At 32.1% G+C, this 23243-nt stretch overlaps 1 pseudogene; it reads left to right on the top strand.

The window, feature by feature from the left end:
- Window positions 1-687: 687 nt before the first annotated feature.
- LOC149239121 (uncharacterized) lies at window positions 688-15366 on the top strand (annotated as a pseudogene).
- Window positions 15367-23243: the final 7877 nt, after the last annotated feature.

The following is a 23243-nucleotide window of genomic DNA, read 5'->3' as shown; positions in this document are numbered from 1 at the left end:
CTTGATGGTACAATACATGTTGTCTTAATGTACGTTGCAAGTTTTCTCAGTATTCTCTGGTCTGGGTTGGATACTTGTATTGATATGCACACTACCTATTTCTCTTCAATATGTTTTGATTATTCTTTCATACATAAATTCAGCACTTTGTAATGGTCCTATTAAACATTTACCAATTTTTCTACAATAAGAGTTTGTCATGTTGTGCCACTTGATTTCAACTTCCAGATTTTTAGTTTGCAAGTTCAGTCACATATGCTACATGTTTCCTGCATTGTGATCTAGGTATTATTTAAGGATGTAGCTGGTTGTGATGAAGCAAAGCAAGAGATCATGGAGTTTGTGCATTTTCTTAAAAATCCTAAAAAGTACCAAGAGCTAGGAGCTAAAATTCCCAAAGGAGACCTTTTAGTGGGTCCTCCTGGCACTGGGAAAACTCTCTTGGAAAAAGCTACAATAGGGGAAGTAGGAGTCCCTTTTCTTTCAATTTGTGGATCAGATTTCATGGAGATGTTTGTTGGTTTTGGGCCTTCTAGAGTTAAAATTTTGGTCGCTGAAGCTAGGCAGTCTGCGCCAAGTATTATATTTATTGATGAGATTGATGCAATTGGTCGGGAAAGATGTTGTGGAGGGTTAGCAGTAGCTATTGATGAAATAAAAAGTACTCTCAGTTAGTTGCTAGTATAAATGGATGGTTTTGGGACAACTTCAGCTGTAGTGGTGCTTGTAGGCACTAACAAACCTGACATCTTGGACAAGGCCCTTCGCAGGCCTGATCGATTTGAAAGTCAAACTTGTATTGATAAGCTTGACATAATTGGTCGGGAACAAATCTTCCAAATTTATCTTAAGAAACCTAAGCTTGACCAAGATCCAAAATACTACTCTCAATGCCTTGCTGCACTGAATCTAGGATTTTCAGTAGCATATATTGCAATTGTGTGCAATGAGGGTGTTATTATTGTTGTGAGGAATGAGAAGACTGAGATCAATATGTCACACTTTGAGGAAGCTATTGATAGAATTATTGGTGGTTTGGAGAAGAAAAATAAGGTTTGTTTCTTAGTTTATGTTGTGATTATTCATTTATTCTTCTGTCTAGATTCTTCATTTTCTATTCAGGTTCATATCACTTGGGCGTGGTTTCCTAATTTTTTTAGAGTCAATTCACTATTTTTATCTATATACAGTTTATGTCGTTGTTTTTTAGATTACATAACAGGAATATATACACTGCCAAGGGAAAAGGTTTAGTTCATGCGAATCATTCTGTTTATATAACCTTTATTGTAATCATAGAATTGAATTCAGTGTATCCAAAGGGGTTTAACGAACCTTTTTTTATAAGAATAAGTCCTTTTGGTATTGAAGTATAGAAATGATTTTTCGTTGTCCCGTCGATTTTTTCTTGAAGTTACATATTTTGAAGTTGTAGGGTGTACCTATTTTGAACTTCATGTTCATGGAATATTTTGTTTGTTTGGCTATGACAAAATTCCTGTTGAATGTTTTTTTTATGTGATTACCTTCTAAGAAGCTTAGTTGATATTTTGAATTGGGATTTGATTGGTTTCTGGAGTCCTAACGATTTTCCCTTTTTGCTATTGTTTTTTTTAAGTAGAGAAGTATAATTTCTTAAAATTGCTGGTGGGAATTCTGATTCTTTCTTGTTATTTGGAATGTTGTTGTTTTTTATTATCACAACTGGTCATCAATCCTTTTATAGGTTGACATTAAATTTTAAAATGTTTTTCTAGATTTATTTTATTTTAGTTTTATTTATTTATTTTTATCCATTTGTTTATGGAATTCATAGTTAATTATATTAAATTTTCTTTACCTTGATGGTGTCTGTTTTAAGAAATACATGTATATATGACTTATTATTTTCATACTTTATGACGTCTGAAAAAAAAATGTAGCCACATTATCAGTGTCTTTGGATGCATAAAAAACCTAATAGGAAAAGCATAGACAATTTTTTTTTTTAAGTGGAAGGTTATCTATTCATACACACAAAATATTTACATCCTTTCAGAGAATTTGGCTGAGAGACCCTTGATTGATTCCATTATAATGCTCTGTCAAGTATGTCCCTACAGAAACATAACAAAACATTAATCGATATAGCTTGATTCCCTGCAACTATGGACTATGCTATTGTAAGAGTAAAAAGAAAACATATAAATTATAGACAAAGATCAGTGATCACTTCTTGCCAATTTCACTACCTTTTGCAAAGTCTTGTTACTCTTAAAATGGGAGTTGCAGTTTGAATGGAATTGCAATACCCTAGAATTGCTTTGCTCTTCAAACTGGGAGATTTTTTATGTGCATCTTAGAATAGCTTGACATGTAATTTTATATAAATCTATGATTATGATATATTTAGTAGTTGTGATGTCTGTATTGTTTATTAAAACCTAGTTTTTTTTGTTTGTGGTAAGGTATCATGGGAATGTAAGTGAGAAAATGTGAAACAAGTTATTATAACGACCTTGAGAAATTTGGTTGTTTACTCATTTTGAGATGGTGTATAGATTCATGAGCAAATCATCCAGGAAGATTGCTTCTACATTAGCTTTCCTAGTATTTGAGTGTCCATAAGAGTTCAATGAGCTTCATTATGGCCAATATGTATCTCGAAATTTTGGAGCTACAATTTCAAAGATGAAGTGTTTCATGTAATGGAAATCATTGGCAATTATATTAGAGGGGATGGCTATGATAAATCGATTCATTATAAGACTATAAGCCTTGATAGTTTCTCAAATTGTCTACAAAATAATAATTTTGGCCTGTTGTATGCAAGGGATTTTTTTAAAATATATTCTATGTATATAACAAGGGTACTTATTTGATACCAGAAATTATAATTCAGAAAAAAATTGAAATACAAATATGGGGATGGAAGTGGGAATGTTGTGTATTGTGGTATAATTTCAATGTCATCCAATCAGAAGCTACTGTAAATGTACTTGAAATCCATCATTTTATTTTTCACCCATGGGAGTCCCACATGTATTGTGTTTGAGTCCATGTGCTGAATATGGGTATTGTTGAATTTCCAACAAGCTATATGGTCAGATTTTTGAATATGCTTAGTCTCACATTGTCTACAGAATCTTCTTTCAAAATCTAGCTAAAAGCAGTATTTTCATGATTTATTTTTTAGAAGATAAACATAAATCAGTTGCAGTAGGGCATTTCCAGGATGGGAAATTCCCCATTCAACCAAACAACATGGTAACTAACTAGTCAACAGGAATACTGTGAAATATATATTAATGTAGTTATTGAAATTGAATAAAAATGCATGGTTTATTGATCAAGAAAATAAAAAGTGGCATTTGATAATTCATCAATGGTAGTGTACAGCTGCACGCTATTGTAGAAATGGATACAATTGTAAAACTTATTACCTCAATTATTCAAACAAGGAAAATGATGAATTGATAATGTTGGGAAATGACCTTGAACTTATGACTTGCGAAGTTTTTAAGGTAGAAAGAGGATTTTTAATTTCCTTTTAGGTTGGTTCTTGTCATGAAGGAGAAGAGCAAAATAAAGGAACTGCAGGCCGCTGATATTCCATATCATTTGTGGGAGAATATCTTGGCTAGATTAACGACTTTGAACATGTTCAGGATTTTGAGAGTTTGCACAACCTAGAATCCAATGGTGTGCAGTTGGATTCATTTATGATGGCCTACAATAGCCTAACCCTGCAAGACCTTTTATTCATTCTGTTTGCAGAAAATTGTAATAGAAATGTTATTGCTACCTATAATCCGACATATGAAAAATGGGTTGTTATTCCCATGTCCTACATGTTATATTCATGCCCTTGTTCTGTAACATGTTCAAGGCTTCATAAGCCTCTAGTATTAGGTGGGGCTCTGTTGGTAGCAGAGAACAAAAAGGGGTCCCTTGCTGTCTATAATTTGTTCACCCAAGCCCATAGGATTTCGCCTCCCATGTTACCTATAAAGTATCCCTATATGGTAGCAATGGCGATGTTTCTAGAGAGAGACAGTGAGTATCAAATTTTGGTTAAAAATATTGTTGATGGGATTTATTCATAGGTGTATGATTCTGGGAGTGATTCATGGAACAATTGTGGTAGTTTTGAAGGGATTTTTGCTATGTTGGGTCATGTTGCTCATTTAGATGGATAGTTGTTCTACCTCACCCATCGTCCTGATCACTTGTTGGCCTTTGATGTTGATGCTAGATGTTGTGATTTGGTAGAGGTTATCATGACCCCTATGGTTTTTCTGCAGATACTGGAGCACGAGGGGTCCTTGATTCTTGTTGGGGGTATCATGTTGGGTATGGAGCCTGATTATCTTCTTTATTTAGAGGTATCACAGCATTGGACCCCAGTTCATAATGTGGCAGCAATGTCGCTCGTAATATTTTCACTGCAAGGGGGGTCCAAGGGGGGTCGGTTCTGATCTTTGAGAGCCCCACCTGGCAGGGGATCGGGGGCAGTGCCCTCGAAGCTAAAAATAGATGTACAATTGCCTTGTAAAATGTTGTAATTTCGTAGTCAATTTGGGCTGTTCATTAGGTGGAGATTTGATGGTAGAATTTATGTTTGATTTAGGGTTTTTTACCCTAGAAGACAACCCCTCGCTATATATGAGGGAATTGTATTGCGTCTATGTAGATCTGTATTCTGAGTGAGAAAGAGAGAAGAGATTGTGTGAGAGCGAAGAGGGAATTACAACGGATTTGTTGTAGGTTGTATCTCTTCAGTTTGCTAGAAAATATAAAAGGAAGGACTGGATGTTTCCCGTGGACGTAGCCCAAATTGGGTGAACCACATATATTTGTGTTTCTCTTGTTTTATGTGTTTTTTGTGTTTATATTTCTGCAATATATTTTATGTGTCTAATATATAATTTTCTAACATATCACGGAGCTTGGAGTTTTGAAGATGATTAGTATATGGGAGCTCGATGAGTCTATCAAGAAATGGCAAAAGGTGTGCAGTATGCCTGATTATCTCTTCAGTAAATTCAGTCATGGTAATCTTAATCACTTTTTCATTTTTGGTCTTTGGGGCAAGATTTTCTTTTACAAAAACCATGGTAAATTTTAGGGGCGAATTTTAGCCCAAGGGAGAAATTTAAGAGGTTTTACATTTTAAAGGGGCTAATTTTTTATACAAACCCCATTTCATATAGTTAGCCCAACTTTTATTTAAAAAATAATTATTTTTCCATTTTAGCCCAAAAAAAGGGGCGGATAAACCATTCAAAGACTCATTTGGCCCGATTTTCCTAGTTTGGGAGGTTATATTCCCTTACAATCACCCGATTTGTTGCTTTGCAATGTTAAATTCATTTGCAATTACCTATTTTCTGGTTTGGGAGGTGGTTTGGGAGGTGGTTTTGGAGGTTGGATTTGGTCCCAATCGCCCTGATTTCTTAGTTTGCAAGGGTGATTCAGTGAACAAGTCCCTGTTTTCAAATATGGTTTTCATCGATGGCAAGGGTGCATAAATTTTATAGTTTCGGATTCCTCAGTTTGTGAATCCTCAATTTTTGATTTCTGAATTGGTGACTCCTTTCAAGCAACGTCAGGTACCTACCTAGAGAGAGATCGTAAGAAAAGAAACTCACTCAATAACAGAACAATATAGTCAAACCCTCAAGCTTCTCTTCTCTCCTTGATGAACCCTCCTTTCACCTACATGCAACTTTTAAGCCCCTAGGAGCAGCACATGAAGACCGCCTCCTTCTTCTATAAGGCAGACCTAATTCAAGCTATGACTAGGACCTTGGAACCGAAACTTGAGGTACATGAAATGAGTTCTTATCCTTTCCAGATATTCTTTAGTGATATAGAAATTTGATTTATGATGGTAGCATTCTATTTTCCTAATTTGGTGATCTGATTTGCTCGATTTTCGATATTCTTTGCCTTCTAAAAAGTGGCAATTTGTATTATACTTCTGAGTTCAATATTTGATCTTAATTTCATGATTTTGAATTTTGTCATCATGGATAGTTTGCTGGCTTCGGTCCTCAGAGGACCTTCACCGATTCAGGACATGCTCGAAGGATCATTCTTGGATTTCATTTCTTGTTTCTTATTTCGGGCATTTCCCCTCATTCTCTTTGGGTCACAACGGAGGAATAGAACTGAGTTTGGCATTCACTCCTTACCATTCCCCTCCTCTATGGTCACAGATGTTCACCATGTTGATCGAATGACAATTCTTGTCTATTAGTACTTTGCCTTGGCTCGATGTAATTTATTTTCAGATGTTCTGTAATTTTGTACTTTTCAGACTTAAAGCCCAGTATTCTGAAAATAAATTACAAAATTCATTTCCTACTTGTATCTTCCATCCATGTTTTCCTTGACCTTGATTTCAACGTAGGAACAAGGCTCTCTGTCAATGATGCAACAAAACTAATGTAAGCCATGTAATTGTTCCTTGGATCTATCAAGTGTGCTCAAATGGAATCTCATGGTAAAGTACACCTCTGAAGAAGTCTCCAACAAGGCAACCAGACTTCTTCTACATCTTTGTCCATTCCCTAAATAATGAGTGGTTCTTGGCCAAGACAGAACAAGGTGCATAACCTCCAAGTTTCCCTCGAACTTCCACTAAACTCCAAGGGTCTTTCGTTGTGCTTGGTGAGAGAGGAAAGCCCATGAAAATCTGAAATTCCCCCTTCATTTTAATGGGGTAACATTATGAGAACTGATAGACAACCCCAAGTCTTGTACTATAATACCGCTTGGCAAAGTTGTTCACAATTCAATTTCAAGCCTTCAACAATGCTTATTCTTTTCTTTATTCCACACTAACTATTTCCGCACTTCAGGAGATTGACTGCCAGGAACAAGTAGAGGTCCTCAAAATTGATAACGAAGAAAAATAAAAAACAACAAAGGCCCAAGGCATGGAAGAAGAAACACATTATTATGATTAACTAAATTTTTCTTCTCATTCACCTCATATTTTCTTATGTGTATTTCCTTACTTTGTACAATTTTGTTTACTATGTGTAATATTATGCACACGGAAAGGGTTTTTTCAATGTAAAAAGTAGGATGAGATGCTAGGAACATATATGCTAAAGTGACTAAAAGAGATGGACAAATATGTGTGGAATATTCTCTAGAGGAGAATGCATAAATAGCTCACCAATCATCCATTTTGAGAGCAAGAAATTGGCTAAGTGAAATGAGTATATACTTATGAACTTTTGTGATAAAGAAGGAATTTCATTGACTAACATTGTTGCATTCTTTGTTGATTGTGAGGTTTGTGATCTATAGTTAGTTGTTCAGTTCCATGTTCTTTTTCATGTTGACCTTCAGTATTATAGTACCTTGAATCTTAAGAAGGCAACCAACCATGGAATACTAACTTGAACCATTTGAATTTTCACAAAGCTTTCGCTCACTCTCTCAACACAATCATACAGATGATCACACACATGCAGATGATGGTTGCCATTGTTTTTTATAGGAAAATAAGCTACATGTCAAATATCATTTATGTAGATTGGTTATACCTCGTTAATTAGTACATTTAATGCAATCTTCAGTGTCTCATCATAATACCATTGGAAAGATACAATAAACATCAGTTTATCTTGGATTAGTCCATGCTGCAAAACCTGTTCGGTGCAAATAAGAAATTTATAAAAATTGAGAAATATTTGTCATCCTATCTCTCAAGGAATGAAACTGAGGATTTTATGTTCCTTAGTAAAATATGCTCGTTTGTGAGAAAATAATTTGAATACTGAAAAAGGTCTGGCAAGTGTGATTTTTATTTTTCTATCTTTGGGCTGAGTAGTTCTTAAAATGCTCATCTTATCATGCCCATTTTAGACCTAAGTCTACATGATGGATGTTTAGTTAACTCTTTACATAAGTTTTGAAGGTAGATTCTATGCTGGGTAATTTCATGCATTCGTATTGCACTTGGATTTTATGATGAACAATTATGGGCATTAGCATTTCAATTTGGCTTTTGTGATAGATAATTTTACACCTTAATATTCCACTTTCAAATTTGATATCATAATGTTGATAATTGGTCGTTCTTTAAACTGTTTCCAAGTTGCATGTAGGGACTATCCTCATTCAAGGCATTGTTGCGTAAGTTTTCCTTTCAACAACACACCTCATGAGAAACAGTGTGCCTTGGTAAGCTTACTGATGCACAGTCCATTTAGGTATAAAATTTTGGAAGAAAATATATTATTTGTTAAAGGTTGGTTTGATTTGTACAAGTGATTTTGTGATGTATGTTGTATTTTTATGTGCTTGGTATGTACATAGAGATTACTTGTGATAGTATTGTATTTCAAGAGTACTTATCTAGGACATTGCTTCTCATGTAATTCAATTGTGCAGATCCATTACTATGTATGTGATAAGCCTACTCCATATTTGACTTGGGGCCAAGGAAAGTCCATGACTGATCATTGCCATGCCTCAGACAAATAAGAGAAATGGAGGAAATTAAGACATTCCTACAAGCTAAACAAAACACAGATGATATCACCACCCATAGTTGATGATGTCATACCTCTATTATCTAGTGGGAGATCTACATTTCTGGTTGGTGGATGTAATCAAGAGGGTGTAGAGGCAGTTACATATATTCCCTCAAACATTTTCTAGAATGCAACAAGTCAATCCAGGCCTTCTTCATTGATAGTCCTCATCTTTTCATAATGGCCTTTTTATTTCGCTACTCTATCTAGTCATTTGACTGGCCAAAGTAGAGGCATTCTTGCAAGATCAATGAGTTCCATAGATCCACTTGACATAAATAATAACATTGGTAGAAAAAGAGTCACATCTACTTTTCCAATAAGTAGTCATGGTGGTGTGCATGAATTCAAGTCTTTCTCATCTACAAAACATCTGAATAATGGTATTTAAGTCTAAATGCTCTTGCATTAACCACCCGTGGGATTCTTGAGGATGAATTTATTAAGGTTGCAAATTTTATCCACGAGGGGATTCCACACAAGTCTCGAAACCCTTCTAAGGATCAAAAAAAACCTTCGTGTGTGTGATCACTGCCACAGTGCAACAAAGATTATATCCAAGATTGCTAATCAAGAGATTATTGTGAGGTATGCAAATCATTTCCATCATTTCAAAGATGGGGTATGCTCATGTAGGGATTATTGGTGATGCCCTCTTAACGGACAATAAACATAACAGTTTCCACAACAAGAAGCATGAAGACATGCCTTGGTTGACAAAGGGTCATTGCAATTAGTAGTTGCTAGAGTAAAGTGTTTGAGGATGGAAAGCTCAATAATCTATCAGTGGAAATTATTCTTTCATGCAGACATGCTTTGGTTGACAAAGGGTCATTGCAATTAGTAGTTACTAAAGTGTTTTGAGATGGAGGGTTAAACAATATGTTGATGCAAATTACTTTGAATTACAATTTTCCTATTGGACAAATTGTTATGAAGTACATCATTGAACTAAAAACACAGAGTAAAGGATGAAATGAGCCCAACCAAAAACATGCAACATGGAGAAAAAAGCATCTACTAATTGTCTCACTATCTCTGAGGTTTCTTGTTTCAGTGTTCACAGTAGGAACTGGGATATTTTCTTTCAATAACCAATTCATTTCGTTAGTATTGATTTCCTACAAAGAAGCCCAATTCTGATTGTGAGCAGTCCAATATTTGATGTTAGAAGATACAAATTCCAGATGATATCCTGTTGACCTTTTGTTCCTTGATTAAAACCTGGGTCGCAATCAAATAATTACCAACTTTTGTATTAGTTCTACTTTTTTGGTCACGAGAAGAAAGTTTGTAGACATTAGGAGTAACATAGCAGACAAGTGTCATTCTGGGTGGTTGTTTGGTGCAGTTGATAGATTTCAAATACACTCCAGAATTTTAGATATAATGAATCTTTTGGAAATATGGAGGATTCAACTTGGATTGGTTTATGGCAGATGCACAAATGCATAAACATATGTTATTCCCGGGCTTTCTCAAGTTGAAGAAGTTGTTGCAAAGAAAGAATGAATGATATGGAAAAGACTTCACTTGAAATTCATCCCCCTTTTAAATCTTATTCTCATTATAAAGTTATGTTTTTTTCTTGTTCTTGTTCTCCACAATTTCCAGTCCAATGATTGCAATAATTGTGTTTTTAACTGAATTGTTCTTTTTTAAACATGAATGTTTAAGTTTATAGTGGGGACTGGTTATTTTTTCTCTCCATCCATTTGTTGTCAAGGTTGCCAGGACTTTCGCCAGTCTTAGATACAAATTTTATTGGAGCCCACCTGTTGAGATTTGAACTTGAGTTATATTCACAAGAAGTAGTTGGACTTTCCACTAAATCTTAGCTAGATGGACATATATCTGACTATTTTATAGGTAGTTGCAAGTTCTTTTTTGTATCCAACCGTACCAATTTTTTATTTCTGTAAACTGACACAAAGGCAAACAATTGTTATAATGTCTCTATTTGGCCACCAATGTTGTCCATAAGGTGTATTCTACAAAGTGATTGGAAAATATTAAAATTTAATGTTAGATTATGTGCATATGGTTTTCTTTCCACGTGTTGGCTACTGAGTACAAACATTTAAACACATTATTGATTATAGACCATATTCATGGTATGACTAAAGGATCTTTTCCTTCATTTTTTACCTTGTTGCTACCCTCCAACGCATAGGCAAGAATGAGATTGCTGGTATTTTTCTAGCCACAATCAACAATTAGCTCTCAGAAGGCCCCAATGTAATAGGCTGTAGGCTTGCATATACTTGAGCCCCAATCTTTTATGTGCATCCTAGAAATTCTTGTGCAGTTGGGTCAGCTATTCAGATTGGAATGCCTCTTTTTAGGAGGAAATCAACTTGTAAGTGGTATCATCACAACATTACCTATTCTTACTACTCTAAATAATTTTTCCTTCCTTGAACAAATACACTTAGGTGAAAATCATCTTACTGACACCCTACCTTTTTCCATTGAACAACTTTCCCGACTGTCTATGTTCAATTTGAGCCACAATGAAATAGGCGGAAAAATACCACTAGATATTAGCAAACTAGATAATTTGGCATACCTCAATTTAGAGTGGAATATATTCAATGGATCCATTCCTTCAACACTTGGCATAATTCAAAAGTTGGAAAGATTGTATCTGGGAAAAAACAAGTTACAAGGAAATATCCCAAAAGAAATTGGCAAGATGCAAAAATTAGAACTCTTATCTCTAAGCCAAAAAAAGTTCTATTGACAAATTCCTCACTCTTTGGGTCAACTAAAACAGATGCAAGACCTCTACCTTGATCAAAACAAATTATTCAGAAACATATCCCCCAACATAGGAGATTGCCTTAGATTGGAGGTGTTGGACCTGGCTCACAACAGATTCCATGGAAATATACCACAAACAGTTGCAGGTCTTCCAAATTTGCAATTCTTCTTCAACTTGTCCAATAATTTATTAGAAGGTCCCCTGCCTTTGGAAATGAGAAAAATGACCATGGTTCATCAAATAAATGTTTCTTTCAATCAGCTAACGGGTTCTATTCGAAGCCAACTTGAAAGCTGCACAAAATTACAATATCTCAAATTTTCATTGAACTCATTTGATGTCCCAATTCCTGATTCACTTTGGAAAATGGGATTTTAGGAGGACTTGGATTTCTCTGTCTACAATTTATCAAGAACAATACCAATGTCCCTAGAAAACCTTAAAATGCATCAACATATGAACTTCTGTTTCAATAAGTTGATGGGGGAAGTTCCCAAAGGTAGGATTTTCCGAAGACATAGGAGCAGAGCATGCATGGGATATCTCAGTCTGAGCAGAAATGGGTACAGTTGCCACCATGTTGATCAACTAATGCAAATATTCACAATAATCATTGGATTTTGAAAAGGGTAATAATTCCTTTTCGCATTTGTGTTGTTGTAATATGCATTTTATTCATTAGATGCTTAATTTGGTAACATGGCAAGGGACAGGTTCAAGGAGAGCTTTCCTCGAGATTACAGTACCTATTCCTTGGAATTTAGGCCCTCCAAGAATTTCACAGGAGGAACTTATTTCTGCAACTAACTGACTCGGTGGTGCGAGCTTGTTAGGAGTTGGTAGTTTTATATCAGTCTATAAATGAGTCTTGATTGATGGCACGTTGGTTGCAATCAAGGTCCTCAATTTGCAAAATAAAGAGGGTCACTGAAGTTATACCAGTGAATGTAATGAGCTGGGAAAATTTAGACACCAGAATTTTATCAGAATCATTACTTGTTGTTCAAACCTTGATATCAAAGCTTTAGTATTTCCTTATTTTCAAAATGGCTGATTAGAAAAGTGGTTATACCCTGGTGAAGATGTATGTCAATTGAGCTTCCGTCAAAGACTACACATCACCATAGACATAGCTCAAGGTTTGGCATATCTGCACCACCAATGTTTTGTGCAAGCAGTAGATTGTGATTTAAAACCAAGTAATGTGATTTTACGAGATGACATGACATGTTATATAGCAAACTTTGGTATTGCAAAGATAATTTTTGTCAACACCATAGATTCAGTGACTTTTTCACATGCACTTAAAGGTTCCATTGGTTATATTTCCACAGGTATGACTTTTTGGCTAGTTATATGCATTCATGTCTTACTTTTTGTCATATTTATAGATTTCTTATTTTATTTTATTATTCTTAAAATCGTTTGAATCATTTTGCCCAATATGGATTGGGTGAAAGCGTTTCATCAAAAAGAGATGTATATAGTTATGGAATATTATTTTTGGAGATTTTAACAAAGAAGAAACCAACCAACAACATATTTGTGGAGGGATTGAATCTTCCAAAATGGATAACCATTAATTTTCCAAATAAATGGAAGTTGTTTACAATATTCTATTATGAAAACCCAATTATGACACAAGTGAACTTCCAATAAAAGAAGGAACTGTTACTGAACTTATGAGTATTGGGCTTTTATGCACTGAAGAGCCCCCGAAAAATGACCCAACATGATAGACATCATTGGAGGCTTAGAAAGAATTAAAGAAACTTGGTAGTCCTAGATATGTGTTTCATTAGTAATTTTTTGTATGTAGAAAATTTACTTTTTTTTAAGGTGGAAAAACTTATAATAAATCACTTGTGAACCACCTTTGAGGACAATGATCACTAACTCTTATGCGTGAATGTGAGTTGATTTATCATCATCATTCAAGAAAAATTAAGCTATACAAAATGACCAACTAGATATATAAAGAAAACAAATTCTTAACCAACCAAAAACAAATTTAAATCTTACTCCAAAATCTATAAATAAAAATACTATAAAATTAAGTATACAAATATGTATGTAATATATTTTTATAAATAGAAAATTCAATTGAGTTGTTTCAATAAACTTAAATTCAAGTTGAAATTTCCTTTTTAATAAAACATAGTACAAAACATGTTATAAGATAGTAAATTACTCATTTAAACAAATGCCACTACAACGGTCATGGCCCTATCAAAACGTTTTTCCCATGATTTCCAAAAACCAACTTCATATTGATTTGAATCACAAAAGAAACAATATTAGCACTTTGGTAACATTTTCTAAATACTGCAAATATATGTTAAATACAAATTTTTAATCAAAACTCTCTCTCTCTCTCTCTCTATATATATATAATAATAATAATAATAATAAAATTTATGATATTAAATATTTAAAAAAAAAAAAAATTACCATGTACAAAGATAATAAAGATAATAATGCATTTTAAATTTTATTTAGCTATGCTTCATATTGGAATTGCTACATAGTATTTGTACATAATATACAAATATAAAAAAGAATAATAAATTTATTATATTGAATATTAAAAATATAACAAATTATTTTAGATTACAATAAACAAAGATAATATTATATTTTAAATGTTATTCAGCTATATTTCATATTATAATTGCTACATAGTATTTGTATTACAATATATTAATCTTTATTAAATATATAAACTAGAAATTTGTGATTATATATATATCAAAAAATCTATGTATAAAATTTAAATATTTTTATAAATTTGAATCTTTGAATCATTATTTTGTTTTTATTAGAAAAGAGTTACATCAACTAAATATGATTACTTTTTGAATATGTAAATATAATAAAAATGAATGATATACTTAGATAAAAGTAAAACTTATTCATATCTACAACTAAAAAATGAATATTTTAAATCATATTTATATATAACTTAATTTTGTTTTATAATAATATTTTAAAATATAATAAAGTAATTTGTAATAAATTAAGTTTTATAATAATTAAATAAAATAGTTACATTTTAATTTAATAGTATCGAAAATTAATACTAACTAATATCCAAAATACAATTTTAATTTAAAATTCTTTATGCTATAAACTTATTTTCAAGTATTTCTTTAACAATGTAACTCTTACAAAGTTTCCAAATTCCCTAAAAAGTTCCAAACAAACGGATGCTTCCTTCATGTTCCCAACTTACCAAAAAGAGGATCGGTTCCTTTACAACTATGTTCATTTCTCATCAAATTGTCATGATTATTGGAAGCATCCCTAACTTTAAATATATATTTCAATTATAATTATAAACGATGTTTAAATGTTTAATATTTCTTGAATATCTTGGTATGCACTTCTATTTTGGCATAAGACTTACAGAATTTTTGTATTTTTAGATTAAAAAAATTAAGTGAATATGTGATCTAAAGTTCTCAGCAATAGAAAGTCTCCACATCTTATTAGTCCCTGCCTGGGACTCTTAGCGATCGATTGTGCGTTGACGGCGTATTAATCTCTTGTTTGACCAAAAAATATTGTTGTACATCACAACTTTAACCAAAGTTTTCATATTACAAAATAATATAAAATTTATTATGTAATTTTTGATTGGACAACAAAGTTGGGGGTCTTATTGCGTGCTTCGCAGTTTTCAAGACATTATGTACGGGGTAAAAATAAGATACCCAAAGTTTTCAGAGATAAAAAGTTTTTGTTATCCAAAGTTTTCACAGATAAACATACATTATACATTAGTGAAAGAAAAAATGTTTTCCATGAAAATCATATATGGGTACAGATACATTAGTGAAAGAAAAAATGTTTTCCATGAAAATCATATACGGGTACAGACTTATTGAGGCAATGTACATCAGAGCCATATCGGTGGACCGGAATACCCGGTGGAATGTGAAAATTGGAGTCTGGGTCACGGTGGACCGGAATACCCGGTGGAATGTGAAAATTGGAGTCTGGGTTGCGGAATATCCGGTGGAATGTGAAAATTGGAGTCTGGGTTGCGGAATATCCGGTGGAATGTGAAAATTGGAGTCTGGGTCACGGAAATTTGACGTTTTGTGGAACAATTTTTTATTCTCAAACGTATTTGAGGGTGAACAAAAATTACTTTAAATTTGAGGTCCAATTATTTAGGGTGCGCGTCATAAATGAGTAGTTTACCAATAAGTAATTTACAGATAAAGATTGAGTAATTTATATAAGTAGTTTGCTAATAAGTAATTTATAGACGAAGATAATGGAAATTATATAAACGTAAGAAAATTCGTAGTGTCAGGTTCTAGTTTTACATTGTTGTTATATATTTGTTAAACTATGTCTTTAATAATTATAAAATTTTGAAAATGTGTTTTATTCATTTTTATTAAAAATGAGAATTTATTGTATATAAGTATATTTGATGATAATAGTTGAATTTTTCTTATTCATTATTTCTTTAGTAATAAACTTTCCCATTAGTAAGCGAAAGAAGTATGGTTGATGGTAGATTGCATTCTTAAGGTTTAGAATTTTTTTTCTTATTTAATATTGATGTGTATATGTGAAATAAACAATTATAAATAACCAAACATGCTTTAAATGGCATGTAAAGATACAAAAATTAAATTCTATAATAATTACATATATTTTAAGATAGTGTGATTTAACATATACGCCATGTTATTCTATAGTGTTTAATTGCAAATCAAGTCTTGAAGTAAATTAAAATACCATTCATTATTATTTTATTTTTAGGTGTTGTCCTTTTCTAATTGACATAACTTTATGTTTGGAGCATCACTTTTATAAATTGTGGTGATTTTCAAGAATCACTTAAATCTCAATATATTTATTTTTGGTGCTATAGGACCAAACTAAAAAATTATTATGCTTTCTTTTTTAAAAAATTACTTCTTTTAATATATCTCTCAATTATTATGCAAAATGAGAATTTATTGTATATGTATACATTTGATAATAATAGTTGATATTTTTCTATCCATTATTTTTACCATTAGTAAGCTGAAGAAATATGGTTGATCCTTAAGGTTTAGGAAATTTATTTCCTATTTTAACATCAATGTGAATATGTGAAATAAATAATTATAAATAACCAAGCATATTTTAAATGGCATACAAGGATGCAAAAATTAAATTTCATAATTACATATATTTATATTTTAAGATAGCGTAGTTTAACATATATGTCATGTTATTATATAATGTTTCATTGCAAATCAAGTCTTAAAATAAATTAAAATATCATTCATTATTAGTTTTTCCTAAGTTTTTGCTACCTATTCTCCGTATATGCAGAGGCGTCCATGGTGGTCTACAAATGCCTTGTCAGGAGTGCGGAGTAAGTTCAGAGCAGAGAGTCATGGTGGTCTACAAATGCCTTGTCAGGAGTGCAGAGTAAGTTCAGAGCAGAGAGTGTCGAGCATCAAGCAGCGAATTCTCCAGAGTAAGTTCAGAGCAGAGAGTGTGGAGCAGCTAGTTTGAGGAGCAGAGGAGCAGAGAGCAGAGCTTCACCTTTACAACTTGAGGAGCAGAGAGCGTCAAGCCCAGCTTCACCTTTACAACTTGCAAGTTCCCAGACCGAACGAAGCATTCCCCATCTAATGTAATATTCACCATAAAAAAATGTTGAATTTCTACAAACGTTTAACATGGTTATTTGATGGCATGTAACTCTTTGCACTGTTCCCTTCGTCTATTCATGGTAATAGTTTTGCTTCTATCACTCAAGCTTTCACTATATAAAGTGTTTTCTTAATTCATCAGGAATTAATTTCACTCTCATTTCATTATTATTTCTTTGCTATATGCTTCGGAGGTGGTTTTTCCGATTTCATATTTAAGGTTTGTCCATATGCTTCTGTTTCTAACCTTCTATCATAGCAGACAATGTGTCAAACATTCCAAAATCCCGAGCCTTTTGCGGTAAATAGTATCATCTTTCTATTTTGAAAAGAGTTATTATTGAAAATATGCATTATTAACCTTTGCAAGCCTGACTATGAATGGAAAATCTCTTTTATTCTGAAATTTGGTGGTTTTATTTGAAGTTTTATGTCTTTCCAAGTATTGTTTAGTGTCATAATCTGCATTGTTGAATCCAGATTTAATTTTCCACTCTAGGATTGCAGACCTAAGTGCATGATTTGGAATGAGGAACTTATTGTCTAGGGTCTGGTTATTAGTCATTGGGGACGTATTGATCTTGTTTTCAAGCCAAGTAATGGTGTTGTACTCATATGTGAAACCATCAGCCGCGATATGGGGATCGTCCATGCAAGTGGCCGCATACTCCCACACGACAAGCAGAGCCCGACCTTTCCTTTGGAGGATAGTTTGACATGGCCAGTATTTAAAAGGTAGAGACTGGTCCGAATGGCCAAATAACCATTCAAAATATTTCATCTCCAACCACGTCTGACCGCAGGTAGAATTCACTTGAATCTGTAATTTTCATATTTTTATCATGAAAAAATACTGAAATGCTTTTGTTAAAAATTTTAGTATTGCTTAAAATATTTTATAAAACATGAAATTTGGAAGAGTAACTTACTCGTACGCATGTGTACATGAGCACTCATTCTGGTTTTTCCCCTGCGAAAGTTCTGCACTTTGCAAGTAATTCTTCAGATTATGGTCTTACTGTAATAGAACTATTTAACTTGCAATTTCCACTCATTTACCAAGAAAATGTACTTTCAATATTTTAAATTCCATTGCTACTTCAAACCAATTTTTACATATTTATTTCAGTTTTCTACCTTCTTCACGTTCAAATAGAAACATGTATTTATGTTTTCAGTGTTTTACCTCGTTAACGTTGAAGAGGAAATATTTATTTATGCATTTCAATGTTTAACTTGCTTCACGTTGAAGCTGAAATATTTATTTATTATTGATATTTTTTATTTTCCTAAATATCACATATTAATGTATTTTTAATATATTAAGCTGAAATGTTTATGGAAATTGAATTTATATTAGTTATTAAGCTGAAATATTTATTTTTTATTGATATTTTTTATTTTTCTAAATATTACATATTAATATATTAAGCTGAAATGTTTATGGAAATTGAAATTTCTGTTGTCGCATCAAATTTTAGTCATAATGAGCTTGTTGTAAGCCATCTTGTTTTGTTAGTTTTTTTTTTTTTGGATAATGTGGGTAAGGGTTCAGGAAAGAAGGCTGGAAAGTCTTTATCATATAAAACCTATGGTTCAAGATTGTAATCTCCATCTTTCGAAGTGAAAATCTCCATCCTTCAAATTCACTTCGGCTTAAAACATTGAAATTCCCTACCTCAGTGAAAATGGGATAGAGCTTATGGTGCCGCGTGTTGTATATATAACTGTGCCAATGGGGCAAGTATATATAATATAATATATGCAAGTATATAATAATATAATGAGAGTTCTGTCTCAAGTTGGCAACGCAATTATGTTACTGATTACTTATTAGTTAGTTTGTCTTAAAGTAAGTGTCATAGGTATATAAAGTTATAAAGTTAATGAATGAATAGAAAAGTAGATGAGAAAAGTAAGACCATGTTTTAGTATTTTCACTTTAGTAATATTTGTTGTTTGGATTGGAGTGAAAATGTCTATTTAATTCTACCACATAATTGTCTTAACCAGTTTATTTTATTTTATTATTATAAATTTTTAATAAATTTTATTATTTTTTATGAATTAATTAAATTTCCGAGTGAAAATATGTATTCAATTTTACCAAATAATTGTCTTAACTAGTTTATTTTTATTTTTTTATTATAAATTGTCAATAAATTTTAGTATTTATGTTATGCATCATTACATAATTATATTTGAAATTTGATATTACTTATATATATATATATATATATATATATATATATATATATATATATATTCAATTATTCTACTAATATGTTATAAGAAATAATAATGTAACACTTAAAGTCTACACTACTTGTGGATGCTATGTTACATCTTTTTTTTTTCAACATTTACAATAAAAGAATTTTTAGTTTTTTACATGGCTTGAACTGTTTCTGTTTTTGTCCTGTATTTAATTTAATTCAGAATAAATTAATATTGGATGATTGGAAGATGATAGCAATCAGTTTTAGCAAAATATTTTTACATTTTAACATGTTCTTTGTGTTTTTTTACATTGCATATTACTGTAATACAACAATTTACATGACAATAGACAAACAATTTACATGACAATAGGTTTGTATTGTATTTGGTATTATTTTACCTATGTTTTCGTCTTTTCAATAAGCAACCCTAGGCTAACACCATGTAAATAAGTTAATGGAAATACAATCTGTGACCGCAAAAGCAAAAGGAAAAGGAAAAATTGCACCCTTCATAAGCTCTGTTTCAGCTAATCAGTAGGTCTAACTAAAACAAAATCCATAGGTTTCGAATAAAACCCAATTGCATATCAAATTCCGCACATCACCGTGGATTTGACAGCTCTAGGTGAACTATTTCAGTTCCATTTCAAATCCCATTTCAAATCAGATAGTATACAATCCATTTGTGTTGTCCTTGCAGACCTCGGCAGGGACTTCCGCCACCGCAGTGGCTCCTTGTTAGTAAACAAAATATTCAAACTCAATAGGTGTTTTTATGCCATGATTTATGCAAACATTAGTCTCTCATAGCTTGAGAGAAGTGGTAGAGAAAAGATTAATCTCTCCTACCTTAACATAAGTGGTGGTCAAGATCAACACATACAAGAACTTTGTGGTGGAATATTATCAAAACTAATAGAGGGATATGCAAGAATGTACACTAAGAACATTGACAAACATGCCCACTGAAGCTTGCAACATTGTTTATAGGAAGCGAAAATTATGTTTATTTTTTCCAAACATATAAGTTACTATATTACAGTTTAATGAATATGTTTTCCTATTATCATATATGGTTTCGTACTTTAACAAAAAAGTCGCCAAGACTTCATAATGTTTTATTATTCAGTGAAAGATTTTTCAAGATCTTACAAGATTTTATAATTCAGTGAAAGATTTTCCATGATTTTACAAGATAATATAATCTGGTGAGAGATTCGCCAAAAAAATTATATATACATATTATATTATTGATAAAATCACCTTCCATTTTTCCTATGGATCATGGGGATTCGCCCATTAATTATACATATAAATTTTAGGGGTTTCTTAAAAATTTCCCTGATCAATGTTTAAGTGTGTGGAAAAATACAATAGCATCTAACAAGCAACAATTTCTACTTTGTTGTTAGTGTCATCCCCCAAATTCATCTAAAGGTGAAGGGAGAGAGCCCCTTGATATTTTAAGTAAGAACCTCCCCGCACCTCCTCTTGAGCAACGCCATCAAAGTAACCAACATTGCATGGATATGATCTCTTAGTGAAACAGAAGGACCAGCATGGTTTTAATTTTTGTGGCTTGAATAAATCTTAAAGAAAACTAGAACCTATGCAGTGATTATAGTATGTCCAATGAAATGATTTTCAAAGAGAAGCTTGTTGTGTACCTTCCATATTCCCCAAGCTGTGAAAACAGGGAGATACTTGTAGATTCACATCCTAGAATCTCACCCATGAATACATTTCTCAAAAGAAAAATATGCACATTCAACCTGTATATTGAGGGACAATAAAATATCATTCTAGAGAGTTGTAGAGAAGGAACATTTGATGAATAGGTGGTCAACCGTTTCTAGCTCTCTCAAGCAAAGGCTACAAACAGTAGGGCCCCTGAAGCCTTTGTGCTTCAAATTATCCCATGTAGGGATATGAACCTCTAAGGAAATCCATACAAAACATCACAATTTTGGCGAAAGAGCCCATGAACGATTCTTTATGTCTCACTAGTAGTCCTTTTGGCCCATATAGAAGGCATAAATGGAGTCATAAGCTTGTATGGTTGTAACCTGCCCCGACATAAAGTTCTAGCTCCATACCATGGAGTCTTCTTCCTCTTTGAGATAAAACTCACTGGAGAAGAAAGGAAGAAGTACCAAGAATAAGTCTAGAGGAGAAAGTACAAGCTATGGTCTATCATTTTGATATACTTCATATTAAAAAATCCAATAGAATTTGATAGCCATGTTTAGATGTCTAGTAAAAATCATTTGAACAAAGTTAATAAACAAACATCTTATCACCTTAGTAAGAATTCTGATAAGAAATAGTGCTTTGATTAATACTTACAGTATTTATGAATAAAGGATCAAGAATCATAGGAATTCGAAATATAGATTAATAGTGAGAAGGAATTGATACTATTTAAAAGATTTTAGTCGTGATATTGTGTTTTAGTTATGAAATTCATATATATTAAAATACATAATTTAGTACCCTCTTCTCTTAATTTTATATACTTCCACAATAATAAAAATATAAATCTAAACCTTCATAAAATTTGCTAATATTGGTACACATTGATGGGTATTAGGGATGTGGAATCCATGATATCACCACGGTAACTTAAGGAAAATGATTTATGATATGAGGAAATTGCCTTGATAAAATGAGGGTGGACCTTTTCATTCAAGTAAAGGAGCCATGGCCATGGAAGCATATCACCAAGATGTATTTTAATGATGAATAACATACAACTAAATAGAGGAAGGATATAATTAAAGATGTTAGTACACCTCTAGGATAGGGGGCACTATTCTATTTATTTACATAATGGAGGAGAGAGATTTCACAGTGATCCATTAAGATGTCACACCAACTTGCAACAACACCTTGAGGGAAGAGAACCAATGAGAGGATTGACACCAATATCCCAAGGATAGAATTTGCTATGGGATGGGAATATGTAGAGAAAGAGGGCCACAAGGTGGAGTTTTAGGAGTTGAAGACAATACCTCCCATAAGATGGGGTATATGAAGATCCCCAAATCCCTAGTCCTAGAGGGTGCAACTATAGCTCCTCCATAGACTCGAAAACAACAATCAAAAGGTTTTATGCCTAAAGGATTGATTTTAAAGTGAAAACTCAAAATACACATACTAGAAGAGATAACTCCCCAACATCATGGAAGCAACTTAGGATTTGAACATAGGACCTTGTAGTACATTTACTTTACATTTTCACGAGCTTGCGAAGAAAACTCCATAAAAGGGTTTAAATATAAATTATACTATAGGAGTCATATAAATTAAATGGTTGGTAAATGCCTAGGGACACCTGTTTTGTAAATAGGTTGTGTTACAATACCATAGCTTATCAATAACACATGTCCAAAAAACCATAATTTACTTAATATGATATTTTTTATATGACATTTTTTTAATTAATCCATTTAATTTAAAAAGAAAAACATAACAAAAATAAATCTCAATATAACTTATATATTATTAAAAATATTTAAAAATATTATATAAAAAATTCTTATCCTCTATTTAATAATTAAATAAAAATTAAAAAAAACTTATTCCAAAACAAATACACCTATAAATATAAATAAAATGATTCATTATTTTTATTTTTTAAAATATAAACTATAAATAAAATAAAGAGTACCTTAGAGCTATTTTCATATCGTTCGCAAGATTGCAAATTACACAGAGTTATTAATGTTGTAATTTCAATCATTATGATGAGAGGTTGCATAGGTTTGAACTAAGAATTCATACTATTTGGATTCCAAAATCTGTCACATGGGATTAAGATAGTGAACATGTATAAAGATAAATAAAATAAAAATAATAGTAGTGAGTGTTTATATTGAAATAATAAACTTATTAAAAAACTATATTTCATAATTTTATTATATAAAAATAAGGAGTAATTTAGGTAATTTTTAAGTTTATAAAATATAATTCAAAAGTAATTTTGGCATGTTGGAGTGTAGAATTTGAATTGGGTTATTAGACAATGCTTTTTCAAAAGAAGTATTTTTTTTTATTA

Source organism: Pinus tabuliformis, chromosome 8 (assembly GCF_031772625.1).
Source record: "Pinus tabuliformis cultivar Carrire ecotype Pingquan chromosome 8, CPIR1, whole genome shotgun sequence".
In the NCBI taxonomy this organism is placed as follows: Eukaryota; Viridiplantae; Streptophyta; class Pinopsida; order Pinales; family Pinaceae; genus Pinus; species Pinus tabuliformis.
This window is presented reverse-complemented; position numbering and strand designations above follow the sequence as displayed.